This window comes from Solanum pennellii, chromosome 9, assembly GCF_001406875.1.
Source record: "Solanum pennellii chromosome 9, SPENNV200".
In the NCBI taxonomy this organism is placed as follows: Eukaryota; Viridiplantae; Streptophyta; class Magnoliopsida; order Solanales; family Solanaceae; genus Solanum; species Solanum pennellii.
The window spans coordinates 70791336-70813504 of NC_028645.1; the positions used below are offsets into that span (position 1 = coordinate 70791336).

The 22169-nt window shown below is 36.6% G+C and overlaps 1 long non-coding RNA gene across 1 annotated transcript; it reads right to left on the minus strand.

The window, feature by feature from the left end:
• Positions 1 to 1665: 1665 nt before the first annotated feature.
• On the minus strand, positions 1666 to 3509 carry LOC107029581. Its single transcript, XR_001458025.2, has 2 exons — positions 2853 to 3509; positions 1666 to 1903 (listed from the first exon to the last, which is right to left on the minus strand). It is a non-coding gene; the product is annotated as an uncharacterized LOC107029581 (long non-coding RNA).
• Between the last annotated feature and the right edge of the window lie 18660 nt (positions 3510 to 22169).

Genomic DNA, 22169 nt, shown 5'->3' on the forward strand with positions numbered 1-22169 from the left:
TCTGTTGAATGTGGTCTAGTATTTTTTTTTTATAATAACCACATGTTGTTGTATTCTTTTTGATATGTCTCTTGGAACTGTATCTTCTACCAATTATTCACGAAAATTACGCATTGTTATTATCATCCCCAACTATTATCGGGGACGATTTCCCTACAAAAATATAAGAAATATGTGAAAGTTAGGCCATAATAATAATAAAAAAATAAATAAAATAAAGAAATGTAACTTCATAGTCAGGACTCCTCTGATTTGTCTTTTTGACTTGAGATTAATGTCATGTTAAATAGAAAGACTTGAATTTCGTGAATCCTTTTGTATTACACAATTTCAGACAAACAATTACTTTTAGATTCTTACATAAATCAAAAACTCAAAAGGTAAAAGTGTTAATTTTGTTCATAATGAATAATGCAAAATATCATACAAAGAATCAATAAAAAACATTATTTTGATTGAAGACAAACTCAATTATATACATCACATAATATACAAGCAATTATTGCGCTATACAAATGTGACCCGTTTATGCCAAGGGTAGGCCTATCGATTCGAAGGATGTATTACGCCATTTGACAACTTTCAATTGTCCCCCAAAACACTTAGTACAATTTTATGAATAATTCAAATAGGATTACAAAATAAGGAGAAAAAATACAAATAATCACTCCCACACATGTGAACAATCATAAACTAGGCCTTTGTGGAAGGTATTTCCTCTTTAACTTATTATTATCTCCAAAAGCTAACACCTTTGGATAAAATGGTAACTTGATCCCTCTTTGAATCGATTAAACTATTAAGTTCCCTACCCCGAGTGACAACGATTTGCCAAATATCATATACATCCTTCAAATTTAAACACATACATAAGTTCAAAATGCTCTAAATTTGGGATTTGGTTTAATTCTACCCTAGTTGACTAAGAGTGACTCTTGAAAGGGAACCCAAGTGAACAACTTAGGCTGAAATTTACGACAACCATTGGACGCATAACGAACCTATAAATTGCCAATCATTCCGAAAAAGGGTTGAGTATAAAAAAGTTTGATTGCGATTCTGTAAAACCACCCTTTAATATACTATAAATACGATAGAAATATTCCATGAAATGCAATGAAAGTATACATACAGTAAAATGAATAATAAATGAACAAAAAGTATAATATACAAATAATCAACAAAATATACAAAATACAAGGTATAACACAATAAAATAATATACTCCTCAATTTGAAAATAATGAATTCATATTGGTTATAATCTCCATATCTCCAGCGGAGTCGCCATTCTATTTACATCCTTACTTTATTCAAATATGGAGAAATATCGCGATGACTCAAAAAATAATCAGTTAATTAAATTTTAGAAGAATTTAAAGAATAATCGAATTTTAAAAAGAGTCGCCACCTAATTTTAGGAAAAAACTAGGAAACCAATTAAAGTGATCTACGAAATCGGGAAATTCTAGGTAATGGGTTCAAGTTATTTCGAAGAGAAGATGTTAGGCATCCTTCGTAATCAAAAATATAGGTCCCGACTAAATTCATTTTTTTTCAAATTTTTGATGAGAAAATCGAACAAATATACAGATATAATAAACACACAATATGCACAAATAATAAAATAAAACAATAATAAAAAACTTTCTAAATTTGCCTAACGTCAATAATATACCCAATAATAAATAAAAAAATATGATTCAAATTCCATTGAAATAGCTTCAATTGAAAGCAACACCGGCGTACCAGTAAACACACTTAGTAAAAGTGTTAGGAATAAATAAATAAAAATAAAAATAAATGAAATAAATAAATGAAAATAAAACCCGTCTTATTAACATGGAAAGCCTTGAAGATTGATGGTAATTTCTTCATCCGCCAGTTTTAACATATTGTATTTCCTAAACGCGAGATCATATCAAACAAAAAGCATATTAATTTTAAACGATGTGAAATAACAATGAAACAATAAAAAAATATTAACGAGATAGTTTGCTGAAAAAACTTTACAAAATATGTAGACTTAATCTAAACAATTTATGAATAGTAATTTATTAATAAAATTGAAGCCATAAACAGTAAATGAAATAAACGTAGGATTTATAGTCATCATAGAACCCAAAACAACTAAATAAACAAACAAAAAAATAAATGACATGTGAAATGGTTAATTACTAACAAATAAACTAAAATAAGAGAATCATAGAAAGGTAAAAAAAATAAAAATAAGAAGATGAGCTACCAAAAACGTGCATCTAACAATAAAACAATATGTAAAATCATTAGTCAATTTTTATGTTTTTTTCTTTAAAAATCAATTAGGAAAAATTAAAATACAAAACATTCAAAGAAACAAAAGAAAAAGGAAACAATGATAGTAGTTAACAATGGCAACATCAACAAATATTATAAAAAAAATTATAGCTATCCTACACAAATTGAGTAATGACAAACATTTCAACAATAACAAGCATGAAAATAAAAATAATTGAAAAACTAACTTTCATAATTAAATATTTAGTCATCCAAAAAAATAGAATTATAACTAAAGATAATTAAAATTTTAAAAAACTAGATATATAACTAAAGCTAATTAAAAAAAAAGAATTATAACTAAACCTTAACCAACAAAACATGTGATGGAGTTCACTGAATGTGACATTCTTCCGGTCAGATCTATATAATACTAACAACAATAAGCCATTCAGCAGCAAATAACAAGAAATCAAAGATAATCACAGTCTAAAATGCAGCCCAACAATACAAACGAAAGAAGAAAAAAATATTAGCAAGCTTTAAACTATTTAACAGTTAATTATTAAAAAGAAAATGGAAAAGAGAGTACAGTACACTATTTATGGTGTCATGGTGGTTTGGAGCTTTCTGCTCATCAGGTTTGCTGGAAATGTGAATCCGAATAGATCTGGTCGTCCTCACAGTGGTCATCGCTTGTTGTTTCTCTGTCGGAAGAAGGTGAGAATGGGGGTGTTGGGCAAGATCTGGGAGGTGTTTGTATGATTTTGTTGGCTGTTTCAGCTACTTGTTTGATGATTGTTTCAGTTGGTGTTTCGTCGCAGCAACAAGGAAAGAGGAAAAAGAATGGCTTGAGTTTTTTGGGTGGTTTGATTAGCTGTTTGGTGTTGGGTATTTCACCGGAAACGACGGAAATGGAAGTGGTTGTTGTGGGTTGAGCGATGGTTGTGTGAGTTAGTTTCTGCTCATCTTTGGCTGGTGGTTTTGGTGTTCAAAGAGAGGAGAAGATGAAACAAAAGGGTTGATGGTTTATCTTTGGTGGTGGCAGACTGATCGAAAAAAGAAAAGAGATGACAATGGGGTTTTGGCAGTGGTTGATGTTCACTGGTAAGAAGCAATGAGGTTTTGAGTTGTTTGCAAAGAAGTGAAAGGGTTTTGGCTGGTGGTAGTTTGCCGGATTCAGGCATACTCATCGGAAAAAATATAAGAAACTTTTTTATTCTTACAATCTGAAAATTCACCCTCAAAACCTAATATTTGTCCCCCACCATTTATGACGTAATAGAGTCCCAAATAGAGTATTTGTTATACAATGGGCCTACATCATGAGCTCAAGATTTAGACCGAAAAATTATTGGCTGATAAAATTATATTCGTACTTGAATAAATTTTTAAACTATGAAAAATATTATAATGAATATTTATCGATGTAACGAATAAAATGAATATTAGAAAAAAATATAATGAACGTAACTAATGACATGTAAAAATGTAATTTTAATATTACCTAATTAACTTTTCAAGCCTTAAAGAACATCGAGATGACTTCCATTCAATCAATTGCCTCTAAGGCCGCTAGCTCCAAGTTCTCTACAGAGGTTGAAGACATTCTGGGTGTTACCTTTGGAAGTTTTGGAGCTGTTACAAGGCGCAAAGCTGCTATGCTAGGACAACAAACACTTCAAGTGTCGTCCGCGTCAACTCCAATTTTTTGGTCTGCAACTCCAAGAGGATCAACTTCCTCCACAAATGCTTTAGAAGGGAAAAGTAGCGTTGCTGAAAAAATCAAGAAGACCTTAGCTCTACTTGAGCAATCTGGTTCCAAGAACTCTACGACAAGGAAGAGCTATGATTCGACCGGTGAATCATATCCTCATGCATCATGTAACATGAGTCCACTAAAGATCAACTTACGCGATAATACTCTCCTACATCTCCAATGATCATGCAAACAATAGTGACTGCTGCTTCTTTCCCTAAGAAACAACTCGCAAATCTGGCAAAGTTGGTTGATGGATTTACAAGGCATGTACAATACCAAGAGTCTAGAATCGATAAGTTGATGGATCTAGTGGAAGGACTTTTAGATGGTGAAATGAGTCATGCGCCATGAAAATGTGTTGAAGTACAAGATATTGGTGATCCTGCGAAGAAAGCAGCACTTGTTACTGAGATGCCAGTTTCTTTCGAAGGAATGATCCCACTCGATCGCTTGAAGGAGTTCATTGAAGTCACTATCAAAGATAAGTATGAAGTCTCTACCAAGTCCTCTCATATATATGCCAAGCCATACACTGCAAGAATTGATAACTTCAAAATGACTGCTGGTTATCAACCTCCGAAGTTTCAACAATTTGAGGGCAAAGGAAATCCAAAGCAACACGTGCACACTTTGTGGAAACATGTAATAATGCTGGGACCTACGGATACCACCTTGTCAAGCAGTTTGTCCGCTCTTTAAAGGGAAATGCCTTTGATTGGTATACGGATCTCGAGCCTAATTCTATCAATAGTTGGGAACAACTATAGCACGAGTTTCTCAATCGCTTCTACAACACAAGGCGTACAGTGAGTATGGTAGAACTCACGAATAGTCGGCAAAGAAAGGATGAGCCAATCATAGATTTTATAAATCGGTGGAGAAACGCGAGCCTGAATTGCCAGAATAGGCTTAGTGAAGTTTCTGCGATAGAAATATGTATACAAGGGATGCATTGGAAGCTTCTTTATATCTTAGAAGGAATAAATCCAAAGTCCTTCGAAGATCTCGCTACTCGCGCCCATGATATGGAGTTGAGCATGTCCTCCGCTGGGAAAGATGTGAATTTTGTCCATGATCCTCGCAAAGAAAGAGAAAAGCAAGATCCCAAGAGAAGATGGAGAAAATTTGTGCCCAGGAGTGACAACAAAGAATCCATGAATGTTAATGTGTCGCCTGCGAAGTTTACTACGAAGGAGGGAACAAAGCAAAATGTGAGAATGAATCTTCAAGCACGTTCGAACAAAAATTCAACCCTAAGAGAGATGCAAGAAAAGTAATACCCCTTCTTGGATTCTGACATTTCTGATATTTTTGATGAGTTACTAGAGTTAAAGCTCATTGAGTTGCCGGAGATGAAGCAACCTGATGAAGCTGATAAAGCTGATGACCCAAATTATTGCAAGTATCATAGACTTGTAAGTCATCCGCTTGAAAATGTTGTCTTCAAGGATAAAGTGATGCGATTTATTAGAGAAAATAAGATTGTCCTTGATGATGAGAAAGATAATTCTAACCAAATCTCTGTCACATTCGGCTCACTCGACCGGTCCAAATATGTGTCTCTGAAGAGCATAAATGAGACTCATTTGAAAAAGAGCAATCTCAAGTTGATACAGATGCTGATGAAGGTTGGATTCTTGTGACTAGAAGAAGACGCAACAAGTCAAGCTTATGAAAGGAGTCATTAGAGAAACCAATTATACATAAGATGGTGAAGAAACTGGGGAAGCAAAAATCAATCAATCGCCCAAAGAAGGCAAAAGTAGAAGTGCATCACTACCAGAAACCCCGTTATCTTGTAACTCTAGAGAAATTCTTGCCAAGTTGGTTGCGCATAAAGTCTACTCAAGAAAATATCGAGGCATCATGATTTAATGCTGATAAATAAGAAATAACAAAGGTGTCTCCAAGTGGCCAAGAAGAAGGAACAACGACATAAGCCTCACAAAAAGTGTCTCCTAGTAGCGAAGAAAAGACAACAAGGGAAATCTTTCAATAATCTCTCCTTCATCTTCTGAAAAGTCTATTGAACCTTCTTCTCAAGAGGCACATGTATGTGATACAAAAATCACATTCACAGATGATGATCTTCTCTTTGGTGAAACATTACATAACCATCATCTGTATATTGTGGGTCACGTGCTAGAGAAGAAGATAAATAGAATCTTAATAGATGAAGGATCTGCAGTCAACATTCTGCCTATCCACACATTAAAGAAACTCGACATTGCGACTGAAGAACTTAGTGAAAGTCATTTATTGATACAAGGTTTCAATCAAGGGGGGCAAAGATCCATATGCTCTATTAAATTAGAAATTCAAATGGAAGATTTGCGATCAAGCGCATGGATGCATGTTATCGATCCAAAGACCTCATACAATATATTGCTTGGAAGACCTTGGGTACATGAGAATAAGATCATCTCATCTTCTTACTATCAATGCTTGAAGTATCTTGGAAGAAGAATTGAAAGGAAGATTGTTGCGGATTATAATCCTTTAACCGAAGTTGAGACACACTTTGCTGATGCAAAATTCTATTTAAAGGGTTATATTATTAAAGAGGCAAAATCCAATGATGTCAAATCAACCAAATCTGACAAGATCATGAGCAAAAGAGTTGATCCGGCCACTAAAAAGGCGAAAGTTGACACTAAAGACCTTTGTCCTAATCTTACTGAAGGGAATATCATGTCTCTAAAGAAGAAACTGACTTCTGGACTTCGCTATGTTCCAAAAGTAAATAAAGAAGAAGTCAAATCATCTCATCTTCAAGAAGATACATTAAGAGGACTAACTCTTCCTATCAGACATATTGATTCAATAACCTTGTCTTCAAAACTGCCAGGAAAAACAATCACTCAAAGTTAGGTGCGAGTTATGGCGCTACCTGTGAAATGCACAAGTGAAGGTTTTGATCCTAATGCTTACAAGTTATTTGCGAAAGTCGGATACAACCCCAATAAGCCATCAGTGTTAGGGAATTTCCCATCAGAAGATAAAACTAGGCAGGCACGTGAAGGTTTAGGCTATAACCAACCACCACCGGTTCAGATCATATAACTTTTGAAGATGACGTCACTGCTCCCAATAATAGGCTTCCCGTATTTGATCGACTTGGGGAAGCGACTGCAAGAACTTCTGTATTTGAGAGGTTAGGTACATATAATAAGAATGACAAAAATCTAAGAAGTTATTTAAAAGTTACAACGCCTACTTCACATTTAATTCGAAAGGGATTTAGAAGTTTGATCCCTTTTAAAATGAGGCGACGAGTAGAGCTTGTAGTTTTGTGTAAAGAGGAACTCAAGGCAAAAGTTCACGCTGTGGTTTACACTAAGGAGCGCGAGGAAGATGAAGAAAGTGTAGGTTCGTCAAATCATGTTACAATCCAAAGTGAGTACAATTCTTTGCCTCAAATGATGATTGATGAAGAGTTAGAAGATATTGTCTCGTGTTGTCATATATCTGTCAATGACAATGATCCTTTGGAAGAGGAAGATGCTGGAGATGCTCCACCGGAACTTAAAGAAGGAGTAAAGACCACGAAAGATCCTTTGAAAAAAGTTAACCTTGACATTGATGAACACCCAAGGCCGACTTACTTGAGTGCTTTTCTAGAAGTTGATAAAGAAATATCTTATATAGACATACTCAAAGAATATAGGGATGTATTCGCTTGGAATTATAAACTAAAGTAGCGGTTCATCAGTTGGCAGTCAAAAATGGTGCTTATCCTGTTAAGCAAGCTCAAAGACGTTTTAGGATAGATTTCGTTCCTTTGATTGAAAATGAAGTTAACAAACTCATTGAGGCAGGCTTTATTTGTGAGGTTAAATATCCTACATGGATTTCAAGTATTGTTCCTGTGAGGAATAAGAATGGTCAAATTCGAGTTTGTGCTGACTTTAGAGATCTAAATAACGCATGCCCTAAAGATGAGTTTTCTCTTCCAATTCCAGAGTTGATGATTGATGCCACCACTGGTTATGAGGCGATGTCGTTCATGGATGGTTCTTATGGCTATAATCAAATGCGCATGGCACCATAAAAATGAAGAACTCACCGCATTTCGCACGCCGAAAGATATTTATTGCTACAAGGTAATACCATTTGGTTTAAAGAATGCTTGTGCCACATATCAAAGGGCTATGCAAAATATTTTTGATGACTTGCTCCATAAAAATGTTGAATGTTATGTTGATGACTTGGTGGTAAAATTGAGAAAGAGGGGTGATCATTTGAAAGACTTAAGAATGGTGTTTAGGCTGCTTCGAAGATATCAAATAAGGATGAATACATTGAAGTGTGCCTTTTGGAGTTACTTTTGGAAAGCTCCTTGGCTTCATTGTGAGACACCGGGAATTGAAACCGATCAAGCCAAAGTTGATGCAATATCAAAGATGCCTGAGCCTCGAAATATTTATGAGTTAAAAAGTCTTCAAGGAAAACTAGCTTACTTGAGGAGGTTCATCTCAAATCTAGCAGGACGATGCCAACTGTAACAACCATAAAAAAATTAAGATGCTAAGTAATGCTTAATGTGTCTAGAATGCCTACGATTAGACCGGGTTCACACGGATTGATGCGCGTAGAACCCGAATTCTGAACCCTTGCTACCGCCAAGCCAACTAACGTGGGGAGTTAGTTGAACTATAAAAGGTTGGGTCCAACCATGTAGGGCTCTCGAATACGAAGATTTACTTGAAGGAGTCTTTACCGGACTTAAAAAGGGGAAAATCTTAGGTTTGGAGGGGGGTAAAATGGTCTTTTTCCAGATTAAGGGTAGTATCGTAATTAACCTAAATACATATTTAGTTATTTAATTAGTAAGGTGGAGGGGAATTTTGGGGAGAGAGGACCAAAAATTGGCTCTTGAAGTGAAGTCTTGCTCCACCCAGGTTCGAACCTAGGCGGAAGCAATGAATTAAATTATTTTTAATTTAAGTTGGTAAATAAATGTAATTAATTTATATTTATTATTTATTAGCTGATTTAAAATAAAAGGAAATCAGATTTTTAATAATTAAATAAAAACCTTATTTGACTAAATCCTAAAATAGACTCCTAATTCTAAGAAAACTCTTCTCTCTCACGCTCATATCTCTCTCTCACATCTCTATCACTCTCACTCACGATTCTCTCTGCCAAATAACTTCAAAAAACAGTAGGTAAACTAAATTTCTTCACACTTGAAGAACTCACAACAAAAATATAAGAAAAAAAAACAAAATCAATCAAGTAGGCAAAGAGAAGTTTGTCGTCCGAGTTGGTGTTGAATTTGAGGGGATTTGGACGTGATTTTTGGAGAAGATTTTGGGCAGCAAGTTGAGGTTCGAACGTCATAAAAGTTATGGGTTTTATTACTCTTGGTCTCTTTCGCAAGAGATACTTAAGGCTCAGATAAATCTACTTGAAAACTAGGGTTGTTCCAATTCTTGTGGAACTCCTTGCCCCTAGTATCCCTTTGATCTCAATGTGAAATAGGTTAGAGATCATGTTGTTGGTATGTTTGCTGGGAGTTTAAGTATGAATTTTTATTTTCTTGATAATGTGTTCTTGATTATGTGTTTGGAATTGAAAGCATGTTAAGTTATGTCAACCGAAAGTATGTGAAAAATGATATGTTTTTATGATTGAATTTTATGTGCGAATGTTTGTGTAAATTATGAGGTGTAAAGTGGTGTAATGTTGCTGGATGAAATGTTAATTCTTGGATGAATATAATCATAAAAATATTACACTTAAAGATGCACCAAATGATCCACGAAATGCCTTAAGAATTAACGTATGAATGATGATAAAAGAAGCTAAAAATAGTGAACAAATTTCCAGCATTTGGTAGGTTGGGTTCGGCCAAACAAAATGGTACAAAATGCAATGAAAAATGAATGTAAAATAAGTTAGATCACTAAGGATTGAACCCAAGACATCCTTAAATGAAAGCTACAAAAAAAAATCAACAAAATATTAAGAAAAAATGGATTGGAAGAGACTAAAGCTGGAAATTGTAGTCTCGGACAACTTTTAAAAAAATGAGCTTTGTTTAAAATTTTTTAAAAATGTGAGGTCATTGGGGATTGAACCCATGACCTCACTAAATGACAATTTCATAAAAATTTCGTGAGAAAAATGCAAGGAAAAATAGATGTGGTGAGTGGGGATTGAACCCACAACCTCTTAAATGGATGAGAGAGTTAGGAGAAAAATAAAGGAGAAAATAAATGTGGAGAGTGGAGATTGAACCCACAACCTCTTGGATAGGTGAGAAATTTAAGAGATAAATTAAAAGAAAAATAATGTGCTTGTGGGGGATTGAACTCACAACCTCCTTGACTTAAACGAAAAAGGAGAGGAGAAAAAGAAAGGAAATATTATGGGGTTGATGGGGATCGAACTAAGGTCCCCCAAATCTGAAAAATGCGATTATCAAGTTTAAAATAAGATTAAGTGTTGTCCAAGAGATTCGAAATCGGGTTCCCTTGCCCAATTATGTATTACACATAAGTCATACGTAAGTATATTTAATGAATGCTGCCTCTAAAGATCGAAATCAATATCTTGGCATATCTATAAGATGCATAAGTCTTGTACCACATAATCTTGGGTAAATATGAATCACTTAAACAAACTATGAATGAAGCCCCATGGCTTGTATATATAGACACATAAGTCTAGCATACGTTTAAAAGTAAGTGAATCTAAGATGTATGTAATGAAATGATGAAATCCTAGAAGGGTTAAGTACGAGTATAAAATACACTAAATGGCCAAGTGCATTGGCATATGATGAAATGAACAATAAATGAAGAAATGAACAATGAAATGATGAAACCCTACAAGGGTTAAGTAAGAGTGTGAAACACACCAAATGGCCAAGTGCATTGGCATATGATGAAATGAACATTCACGTAAAAAGGGGTGAATAACTTTGAAGAGCAAATGTGCTAATGATAAGGAATGTGGTGACAACATGATATGAGGCTAATGTAAAAGATGAGAGCAATCTCAAATGAGCCTAAGTAAATGTTACCAAAACGTACTCACCTATGAGAGTGTAAAGTTAATGAAGAGACCAGTCTTTATGAACACTCTAATAAAAGTATTGAGATTAACACACTTAATGCTAATGATGAGATGAGAAATCATCTATTGAGCTATGATGTCCTCATACTAGAAGCCAACTTCCATGATGTATGAGTTGAATGTAATGGAACTTTATACTGAGCACCGATAGACTAGCTATGAGCGGTGATTCCTTCTTTCGGAAAGGGCGGAGGTTCACGTAACTCTCATGAGATGAGACAGTCTGGCATGCCGGGTATGGGTCTCCTTATATCTCCTAGTCTTCGAACCTATACTGCCAATCTAGGGATTTGGCGAGGTTCAATTCCCATGTACCCTAGCATGTTTTGGGTCACTTTGGCCGGTGATTCCACCTCTTTTCAGTGTGGGGTTTCATGACACTGGATTTCATGATGCTCACCTGATCTATGTCGATTAAAGTTAAAGTTCCCAATGAATGAATTAGGCCAGCCTCAAAAGATGCACATAATGAAACGAATGATACCAAAGGTGTTAGGATAGGATAATCAAAAGGTGAGTTAGATTCCCGATGAAAGTCTTAAACTACTTCCTAGGTATAATTGGTGTTTACACTGGCCCATGAATGAAATGAAATGAAGTACGTTTGAATGAATGAAGCAGACTCTGTGTTTGCTAAAACAGACTCCCTAGTTGAGGTCCATTGAGCCCTCATTTTCGGGAAGTCTTAATGTCTAGTCCATGATTCCAAGATCACATGGCATACTAATGAATGATATGAACAACGTTACGCGTTATATGAATTATGATATGTGCTATGTGTACGCTGTTGTGTTCTGTGCAAAATGTTAAGTATGATGATGCATGTTACTCTCATGGCATAACTTTCCTAATCCAAATTTGGAAAGTTCACTTACTTTCCTAATCTCAATTTGGAAAGTCCACTGACTTGACCTACTATAATTATGTTGCTAGGAAAGAGCTATTCTTACTCATGCATGTCCTTGGTGTGTGCTTGCATATGCCCATACATAGTACAAGTGTGTACTAACCATATACAACTCTAAACTTTTAGGCGCAGACACAGGTGGACGCTAGAGCTACAGGATCAATGTTGTAGCTATCCGGACGTCGAGCATTAATTCGGACTTGGTAGACCCTCAAGCTTTTGAGGATGCTTGCCCATTATATTCTAGCTTAGTTATAGGATTGAGCTAGTGGAGTATGTTCCACTAGCGTTTCTTTCCGCTTTTGTTCAGACATTGTATTGGTGCCATTTTCGCAAGTATACATTTAATGCTATAATAAAGTATTTCTTTTAACTTGATGATCTTAATGTTAGATGGTTGATGGTGAACAATTATGAATCTAATAGAATGATTAGTATGTATGTTAAGAAATAAAAAGTTTCAAATTTTCCGCTAAAATTAACCTAGACGAAGTAAGAATGACGTAAGTAGGCTTGTCTGCGACCTCTGAGGGGTCAACGACGCTGGTCTCATCTGGGGTCTAGACTCCGATCATGACACCAACCATTTGGTCACCTCATGAAGAAAGGTGCTCCTTTTAATAGGGACCAAACATGTAGCGATGCCATTAAAAGTATCAAATTGTATTTAGCAAAACCTCCAGTTTTGGCAGCCCCTTTACCTGGAAAGCCACTGATACTCTATATTGCGGTACAAGAAAGGTCCATAGGAGCCTTGTTAGCTCAAGAGAATAGTGAAGGCAAAGAAAACTCTCTTTACTACTTAAGTAGAACGATGACACCAAATGAGTTGAAATATTTGCCAATTGAAAATTTGTGTTTGGCGCTAGTCTTCTCAATTCAAAAAATGAAGCATTATTTTCAAGCTCATGTTGTTCGTTTAATTTCTAGAGCAAATTCCATCAAGTTTGTTATGTCAAAACCTGTCCTTAGTGACCAACTAGCAAGATGGTACCTCCAATTCCAACAGTTTGAGGTTGTGTACATCCCTCAAAAGGCTGTAAAAGGACAAGCATTGGAGGATTTCTTAGCAGACCATCCTATAATGAATGATTGGGAGTTAACTGATGAGCTTTCCAATGAATATGCGATGTTATTTGAAGTTCAACCTCCATGGAAAATGTACTTTGATGAGGTTGCACATCGTGGTGGAGCTGGTGTTGGCATGGTGTTCATCACTTCGCAAGAAGAGATTCTACCATTCTCTTTTACTTTGAAACAATGTTGCTCTAATAATGTCGCTGAATACCAAGCATTGATACTTGGAACTGAAATGGCCGTCAACATGAAGCAATTACATTTACAAGTCTTTGGTGACTCTCAATTGGTGATTAATCAACTCTTGGGAAGTTATGAGGTGAAGAAGCATGAATTGCGCCCTTATCATGATTATGCTCAAAAGTTGATAGGATGGCTGGGAGATGTAACCCTTCAACATGTTCGTAGAATTGAGAATAAGAGAGTTGATGCATTGGATACTCTAGCTTCAACGCTAACCCTTCCTGATCAAACGCAAGTAACTACTGTCTGTCAAAAATGGATAGTACCACCGCCAAAAAAGGAAGAATATATTGAAAATGATCTTGATCATATTGTCGCCGCTGCTGAAGCCGTAAAGGAAGATTGGAGACAATCTATTGTTGACTACATGTGCTATGGGATACCTTCCAGAAAATCCAAGGAGAAAGACTGACATATGTCGTCGTGCACCTCGCTTACTTTACTACAAGGACACATTATATAGGCGATCATTTAAGGGTGTGCTATTACGATGTTTGGGAGAGGAAAAAGCGATTCAAGACTTTGAAGAAGCACATTCAGGAGTATGTGGATCACATGAATCTGGATCGAAACTTCACTTTCATATAAAGATGATGGGGTATTACTTGCCAACCATGGTGAAGGATTGCTTAGATTATGCCCGAAGGTGCGATGCTTGTCAATTTCATGCGAATTTCATTCATCATCCGCCCAAAGTATTGCACCCAACCATCGCATCTTCAACATTTGATGCTTGGGGACTGGATGTTGTAGGATCACTAACAAAGTCTTCTGGTGGACACTTGTACATCTTGGCTGCAACAGATTATTTCTCAAAGTGTGGTGAAGCTGTCGCCATTAAGGAAGTGAAGAAAGATATCATCTATCTCTTTGGTATCCCTCGCTACATAATAACTGACAATGGCAAGCCATTTGATAACAAGTTAATGAACAAGATTTGTGATCTTTTTGACTTCAAGTAGCGTAAATCTTCTATGTATCAGCTCCCGCCAATGGTCTTGCTGAAGCATTCAATAAGACTCTATGTAATCTGTTCAAGAAAGTTGTCTCCAAGTCCAAATGATATTGGCATGAAAGAATGGAAGAAGCTTTGTGGGCATATAGAACGACATACCGCACTCCAACTCAAGCAACACCATATTCAATTTCTTTTGGAGTTGAAGCAGTCTTGCCACTTGAGCGTCAAATATCTTCCTTGAGACTTGCTATTCAAGAAGGGCTCACTGAAGAAGAAAATGCTCGACTGCGTCTTGCTGAGTTAAAAGCACTTTATGAAAAGAGGCTAGAAGCTCAACAAAACCTTGAATGTTATCAAGCTCGTCCATCTCGTTCTTTCAATAAGAAGGTTCGCTTGAGGTGTTTCCAAGTTGTAGACCAAGTTCTCCCAGTAAGAGGACCCATCATTACTTCGCACAAGTCTGGGGGAAAATTTACCTCAAAGTGGGATGGACAATATGTCGTACAAGAAGCATATTCAAATGGTGCTTACAATCTTGTTGTTGTTGATGGCTTAAGGATCGGTCCAATTAACGCCAAATTTCTAAAGAGGTACTACCCTTGAAGTAAGATGATGCTCCTTAAGGTACGAGCCTAAACTGCATGTCACTCCTGGCCTGCAAGAGTATAAACTGTGTTCGACGCAAAAAAAAACTCAATCCCCCAAAACTACGTTGTGACATGATCCTCTTCACTGAGGTACGTAGGCTCTTAGAACCATATTCTAAGTTCAGTTGCGTAAGTGTAAAAAATACATATTCCCACTTAGATTTCACATGCTTATTAAAAAGATAAGTATTTTGTTTTATCTTTGGTCTCATCAAAATGTCAGACTTGTACGAAGTATTGATTGGTCAATAGATGGAGGTAAACCCTTAGTGAGTATGAGTTTCGTTAACAATATATTTGAAGTTTCTTTAAATTCACACAAGTTTGCAAATTGAAGACTTCAAATCTTCCAAGTTTCAAAAATGACTTCTTCAAAGTATGCAAAATAAAGTCTTCGAAGTCTCCAAGTTTGCTAATATTTAAGACTTCAAATATTCCAAGTTTTAAAGTTGAATTCTTCAAAGTATGCGAAATAAAGTCTTCGAAGTCTTCAAGTTTGCAAATTTAAGACTTCCAATCTTCCGAGTTTGAAAGCTGAATTCTTCAATGTATGCAAAATAAAGTCTTCGAAGTCTCCAAGTTTACAACTTGGAATCCTTAAATCCACTAGTTAAAGTCTTCAAGTTTGGAAGTTCAAGTCTTTAAGCTTACAAGTTGAAATCTTCAAATTCTTTAAGTTTGCAAGTTAAAATCTTCGAATTCTTGTGCAACATTTGCAAGCCATATTTGATGCAGAAACTTAAAGGAATGATGAACTTTTATTATTTGCGTAAACGTGGACGGAGGTTGGATTGTTCAAATTTGCAACAAAAATATAAAGAGCAAGTTGAAGAATGTGATATGTATAATGTTGGATATAACATGAAACAAAAGAAAACATTATTCTAAAAAAATGTCTAGCATATCAACCAAACTCTAAAAGAATTAAATAAATAAATAAAATCTAATCCAAGCATAGTTTGTAATTGATTAACTATTGACGCATAGCCTCTAGATGCTCTTTCTTTTGACATAGATCACTCTTCAAATTCGCGTCAAAACATGCATCAAATTCTTGGGTTGCAAATGAGGTTGCTAGCTTGGCTTCTTGAACTTTCTCATCGGTATCTATCAAAAGGACTTGCAAATCTTGCGCTCTTTTGCACAACGCTCTTATCTCATTCTTCATATCACCTTATAATTGACGAAGGGAGGACGCCTTCTCAACTTTATCTTGCTCCTCAAACATAGCATTTGTAAGACATTCTCCCGCTGCTACAAACAATGCATCCATATCATGAATGGTTGATCGTGCTTGATCATATTAAGCATAAAAATCAAATAATGAGTTCAATAAAGTTTTCAAGGGTGAAATATCCACGTCCTTGCAGTTTATCTCTTTCATAATTACTTGAATTTCATCTCTAAGACAAGAAGAAGAATCTATGACGCTTCTTGAAATCTTACCTTTAATGACTTTCCAAAGAGCAGAAACAAAATCTTTTTGATCATTTAGGATGACTTTCTTCCCATCAAATACAGACATGGCAGGTGGCGGATGCTTGCATTCTTCATATCCCAAATAATCTATAACCTTATCGCGTGAGACATGAGGTGACCCTTTTTCCACTTAAGTCACAGAAGGTGGTTTTATCAAATCTGAAGATATGGACTCACCACAATTTTGTGACTCCTCTTGTTGTGGAGTCGCAACACTGTTCTCCTACAAAAGAGTGGAGGGATCAATAAATAAATAAATAAAAGAAGTACTAAATTATTAGAGCAAGTGTCTTATCCACACCTTATTGAGAGAGACTGTTATAGTTCTTGAAGCACCGCTTGCATTATCACAAGGCTCAACCACGGGTGGGGTAGCATCATCTAATACCCTTAATCTCCTAAAAAAGACTTCCTTTCTACTACTTTCACTCTCACCTTCTAGCAATATCTTGGAAACATAAGCGACTTAAGTAGGTGTCTTTCTTTTTTATGCTACCGAAGGCAATTGAGACTTCATTTTACGTTTTCGGGGTGTCTTAACACCCAAAGGAGAAGGCACACCATCATTAAGGACCTCATTATTTACTTCCCCAGAACCTCTAAATGTATGACGGGAATCGGCCGAGCAGCATCCACTAAAGCTTGCAAATAATCATCAAGAAATTTCCAGTGAGTTTTCTTCCACCAAGCTTGATAGTCAGATCCAAAAGACTTTCCCACATTAGGTGTGATTGAAGGAAAAGTTGCTCGTGATGCAGATCGTCTCATAGCGCAAATACGCCAGAACGTAAGACCCTTGTCCAAGGAGGCACTACGAATATCATTCTTCATGATACCAGGGATGTTTTGGTAGAATCCGAATTGACGAATGAAGCGTTGTGGACTATATGGTTCAATAATGAATGAATCTCTACATCGAAGAGAAAGATAGTTAAAGCGAATACTCATGAAATAACTCGACTCCAACTCTGTTGCACAATCATTATCCACATGAAAGTAAGGGTACGTCTTATCCAACATAGTAGATATCCAACTCACATTCTCCCCACCATGAATGAGCTTTCTCGCATCATTGCTATCAAATACCTTGCACCACCCTCTCCAGAATATATTACCATAGTAGGAATAAATGGGCCATTGGGAAATGCATAATGAGTCTTGAAGTAATTGCAAGCCAACCATAAACATAGTGGATAGGGAAGTACACTTTAATTTGATAAGGTTGAGGTAAAGATGAGATCTTATTTAAACCATTGTAATTGCTAGCTAATACCGAAATTGCAAGACTTATATTCCTCCCACACGTCATCAAGCTTGCCATCTTGAAAGTCCCCGGACGTACAAACTCACCCTCTTTATTGGGAAGGACGAAAGCACACAACCAACAAGACAAGAATGCAGCTAGATATGCTTCATCTGTTTTGTCATCTCTCACTTTAAGTCCAAAAAACATCCTTTCTTCAGCATGTGACCACCTTGTTGTATCAGGTAATTATCCACTAGGATTATGGGTAGATTCGGGGCGAGAAGACTTCTTTTCCTCCCTCGGTGGAACAACTTCATACTTCTGAGATTTCTTACACGAAAAGCTTATCCACTTGCTAAAAGATACTTCTTGACTAACCCCCCGAAGATGATGAAATGCCGCAAATAAATATTCACAAACCCGAGGAATGTACTTGGTCCTCTTTTCATCATAACCCACAAGTTCTTTGGCCTCAGGCACTATTCCCTCATAAAGTGAACCCGAAATTGGCAAACCCCCAAGAATATGTAAGTCCCATAGAGAAATAAATAATTCTCCGACAGATGTAAGAAGTGCATTGGTTTTTGGACACCAAGCCTCACAAAACGCTTGCAAAATGTATGAGTTACAGTCATAAGTGAATAAAGATGCATAAACAACATCATAAATTTGGGTTGTAACCAGTACCTCTTGGCTCCTACCAAGTATATCCTCGGTTCATTCCCAATACCCTGGAATGTGATGATATTCTCCCTCAACTACCATGTGTTCCCCCATCGTATTTCGCCTTGAATTATGTGACTCCCTAAACTTGGAAGAGGAGTTGCAATGTTAGCGTGCTGATGATCTGGCGCTTGAAGAGACACAACTTGAGTATATTATTGGAAGTATGAGTATGCATCGAAGTCCAATTCGCCATATGAAATGGTTTTTTCAAAGAAGGCTATCGATTTGCATATCGACCAACTAGTGGAGCATTAGACAAAAATCGTGTTTGCTCTCCCCCTTCATCAGTCTCAACTATAAGATTCCCAAGTCTAGTAGATACAAAAATTGTCATTATCAATAAAGCTCTTTGTTATTCTTAAGGCGGGGATTTACATTTATCCACATTCGCCTTAAGAACACTGTGAAGTTACCTTTCTTAAGGCGGAGATTTTCATCTATCCGCTTTCGCCTTAAGAATACCATGAAGTTACCTTTCTTAAGGCGGGGATTTACATTTATCCACATTCGCCTTAAGAACACTGTGAAGTTACCTTTCTTAAGGCGGGGATTTACATTTATCCACATTCGCCTTAAGAACACTGTGAAGTTACCTTTCTTAAGGCGGGGATTTACATTTATCCACATTCGCCTTAAGAACACTGTGAAGTTACCTTTCTTAAGGCGGGGATTTACATTTATCCACATTCGCCTTAAGAACACTGTGAAGTTACCTTTCTTAAGGCGGGGATTTACATTTATCCACATTCGCCTTAAGAACACTGTGAAGTTACCTTTCTTAAGGCGGGGATTTACATTTATCCACATTCGCCTTAAGAACACTGTGAAGTTACCTTTCTTAAGGCGGGGATTTACATTTATCCACATTCGCCTTAAGAACACTGTGAAGTTACCTTTCTTAAGGCGGGGATTTACATTTATCCACATTCGCCTTAAGAACACTGTGAAGTTACCTTTCTTAAGGCGGGGATTTACATTTATCCACATTCGCCTTAAGAACACTGTGAAGTTACCTTTCTTAAGGCGGGGATTTACATTTATCCACATTCGCCTTAAGAACACTGTGAAGTTACCTTTCTTAAGGCGGGGATTTACATTTATCCACATTCGCCTTAAGAACACTGTGAAGTTACCTTTCTTAAGGCGGGGATTTACATTTATCCACATTCGCCTTAAGAACACTGTGAAGTTACCTTTCTTAAGGCGGGGATTTACATTTATCCACATTCGCCTTAAGAACACTGTGAAGTTACCTTTCTTAAGGCGGGGATTTACATTTATCCACATTCGCCTTAAGAACACTGTGAAGTTACCTTTCTTAAGGCGGGGATTTACATTTATCCACATTCGCCTTAAGAACACTGTGAAGTTACCTTTCTTAAGGCGGGGATTTACATTTATCCACATTCGCCTTAAGAACACTGTGAAGTTACCTTTCTTAAGGCGGGGATTTACATTTATCCACATTCGCCTTAAGAACACTGTGAAGTTACCTTTCTTAAGGCGGGGATTTACATTTATCCACATTCGCCTTAAGAACACTGTGAAGTTACCTTTCTTAAGGCGGGGATTTACATTTATCCACATTCGCCTTAAGAACACTGTGAAGTTACCTTTCTTAAGGCGGGGATTTACATTTATCCACATTCGCCTTAAGAACACTGTGAAGTTACCTTTCTTAAGGCGGGGATTTACATTTATCCACATTCGCCTTAAGAACACTGTGAAGTTACCTTTCTTAAGGCGGGGATTTACATTTATCCACATTCGCCTTAAGAACACTGTGAAGTTACCTTTCTTAAGGCGGGGATTTACATTTATCCACATTCGCCTTAAGAACACTGTGAAGTTACCTTTCTTAAGGCGGGGATTTACATTTATCCACATTCGCCTTAAGAACACTGTGAAGTTACCTTTCTTAAGGCGGGGATTTACATTTATCCACATTCGCCTTAAGAACACTGTGAAGTTACCTTTCTTAAGGCGGGGATTTACATTTATCCACATTCGCCTTAAGAACACTGTGAAGTTACCTTTCTTAAGGCGGGGATTTACATTTATCCACATTCGCCTTAAGAACACTGTGAAGTTACCTTTCTTAAGGCGGGGATTTACATTTATCCACATTCGCCTTAAGAACACTGTGAAGTTACCTTTCTTAAGGCGGGGATTTACATTTATCCACATTCGCCTTAAGAACACTGTGAAGTTACCTTTCTTAAGGCGGGGATTTACATTTATCCACATTCGCCTTAAGAACACTGTGAAGTTACCTTTCTTAAGGCGGGGATTTACATTTATCCACATTCGCCTTAAGAACACTGTGAAGTTACCTTTCTTAAGGCGGGGATTTACATTTATCCACATTCGCCTTAAGAACACTGTGAAGTTACCTTTCTTAAGGCGGGGATTTACATTTATCCACATTCGCCTTAAGAACACTGTGAAGTTACCTTTCTTAAGGCGGAGATTTTCATCTATCCGCTTTCGCCTTAAGAATACCATGAAGTTACCTTTCTTAAGGCGGGAATTTTCATCTATCCGCTTTCGCCTTAAGAATACCATGAAGTTACCTTTCTTAAGGCGGGGATTTACATCTATCGCTTTCGCCTTAAGAATAATGTGAATTTACGCTTCTTAAGGCGGGGATATACATCTATCCACTTTCGCCTTAAGAATACCATGAAGTTACGTTTGTTAAGGCGGAGATTTACATCTAACCGCTTTCGCCTTAAGAATACCATAAAGTTACCCTTCTTAAGGCGGGGATATATATCTATCCTCTTTCGCCTTAAGAATACCATAAAGCTACCCTTCTTAAGGTGGGGATTTACGTCTATCCTCTTTCGCCTTAAGAATATCATAAAGTCACCCTTCTTAAGGCGGGGATTTATATCTATCCTCTTTCGCCTTAAGAATACCATAAAGTTACCTTTCTTAGAATGGGAATATGTATCCTCTCTTCACACAGGGGCGGACCCACATGGTGTCCGCCAGGTGCTCGAGCACCCATTAACTTCGTTACGAAATATATATATCTATGTAGAAGTCGATAGGTATTTGTATAAAATTAACATAGAGCACCCAATGAATAAAATCATATAGTTGGCCTAATGGTTCTAGGATGGGTACTTAAGACTCTTTTAATGTTGTTGTACCAAGGTTCGAATCTCATTGTTAACACATATTTTTTATAGTTTCACTTCAGAGCACCCACAACCTTAAAATCCTAGATCCGCCACTATCTTCACACCTCAAGATAAAGCTCTTGTATTGTGACTCTCGGGCGTGTAGCCTCAGTGAAACATAAATGTTGCTTCATGCGATTTTTATTTATTTATTTATTTATTAAAGTTACCTGAATGCTTGCACGAAGAGAATCTGCAAGAATAATCTTTCGAAGTTGTTGATGGTGAGAGAATGAGGATAAAGCATCTATTTATAGATGGTGTGGCGAGGAGTCTCCTAAACAGTCAATGACTTCTATTATCCTAGGATTCTATTGAAAGCTATTTGAATTTGGATTGGATTTGGACTTCAAAAGAAAGTATAGATTATAAAAAGCATAGTATTAATTTGTGTGTGCGGCCCACATTATAATACATACGTGCAGCTGATCAAAGTTGCAAGTGAGGAATATTTCATTTTATTCCTACACTTATTTGTGAAATATAGAACAGAACTTCTCACTCGATGGATGGAATCGGTAGTTTGAAGGTTGCAATGTTGAAAGAGGCATGCTATATATATATATATATATATATATATATATATATATATATA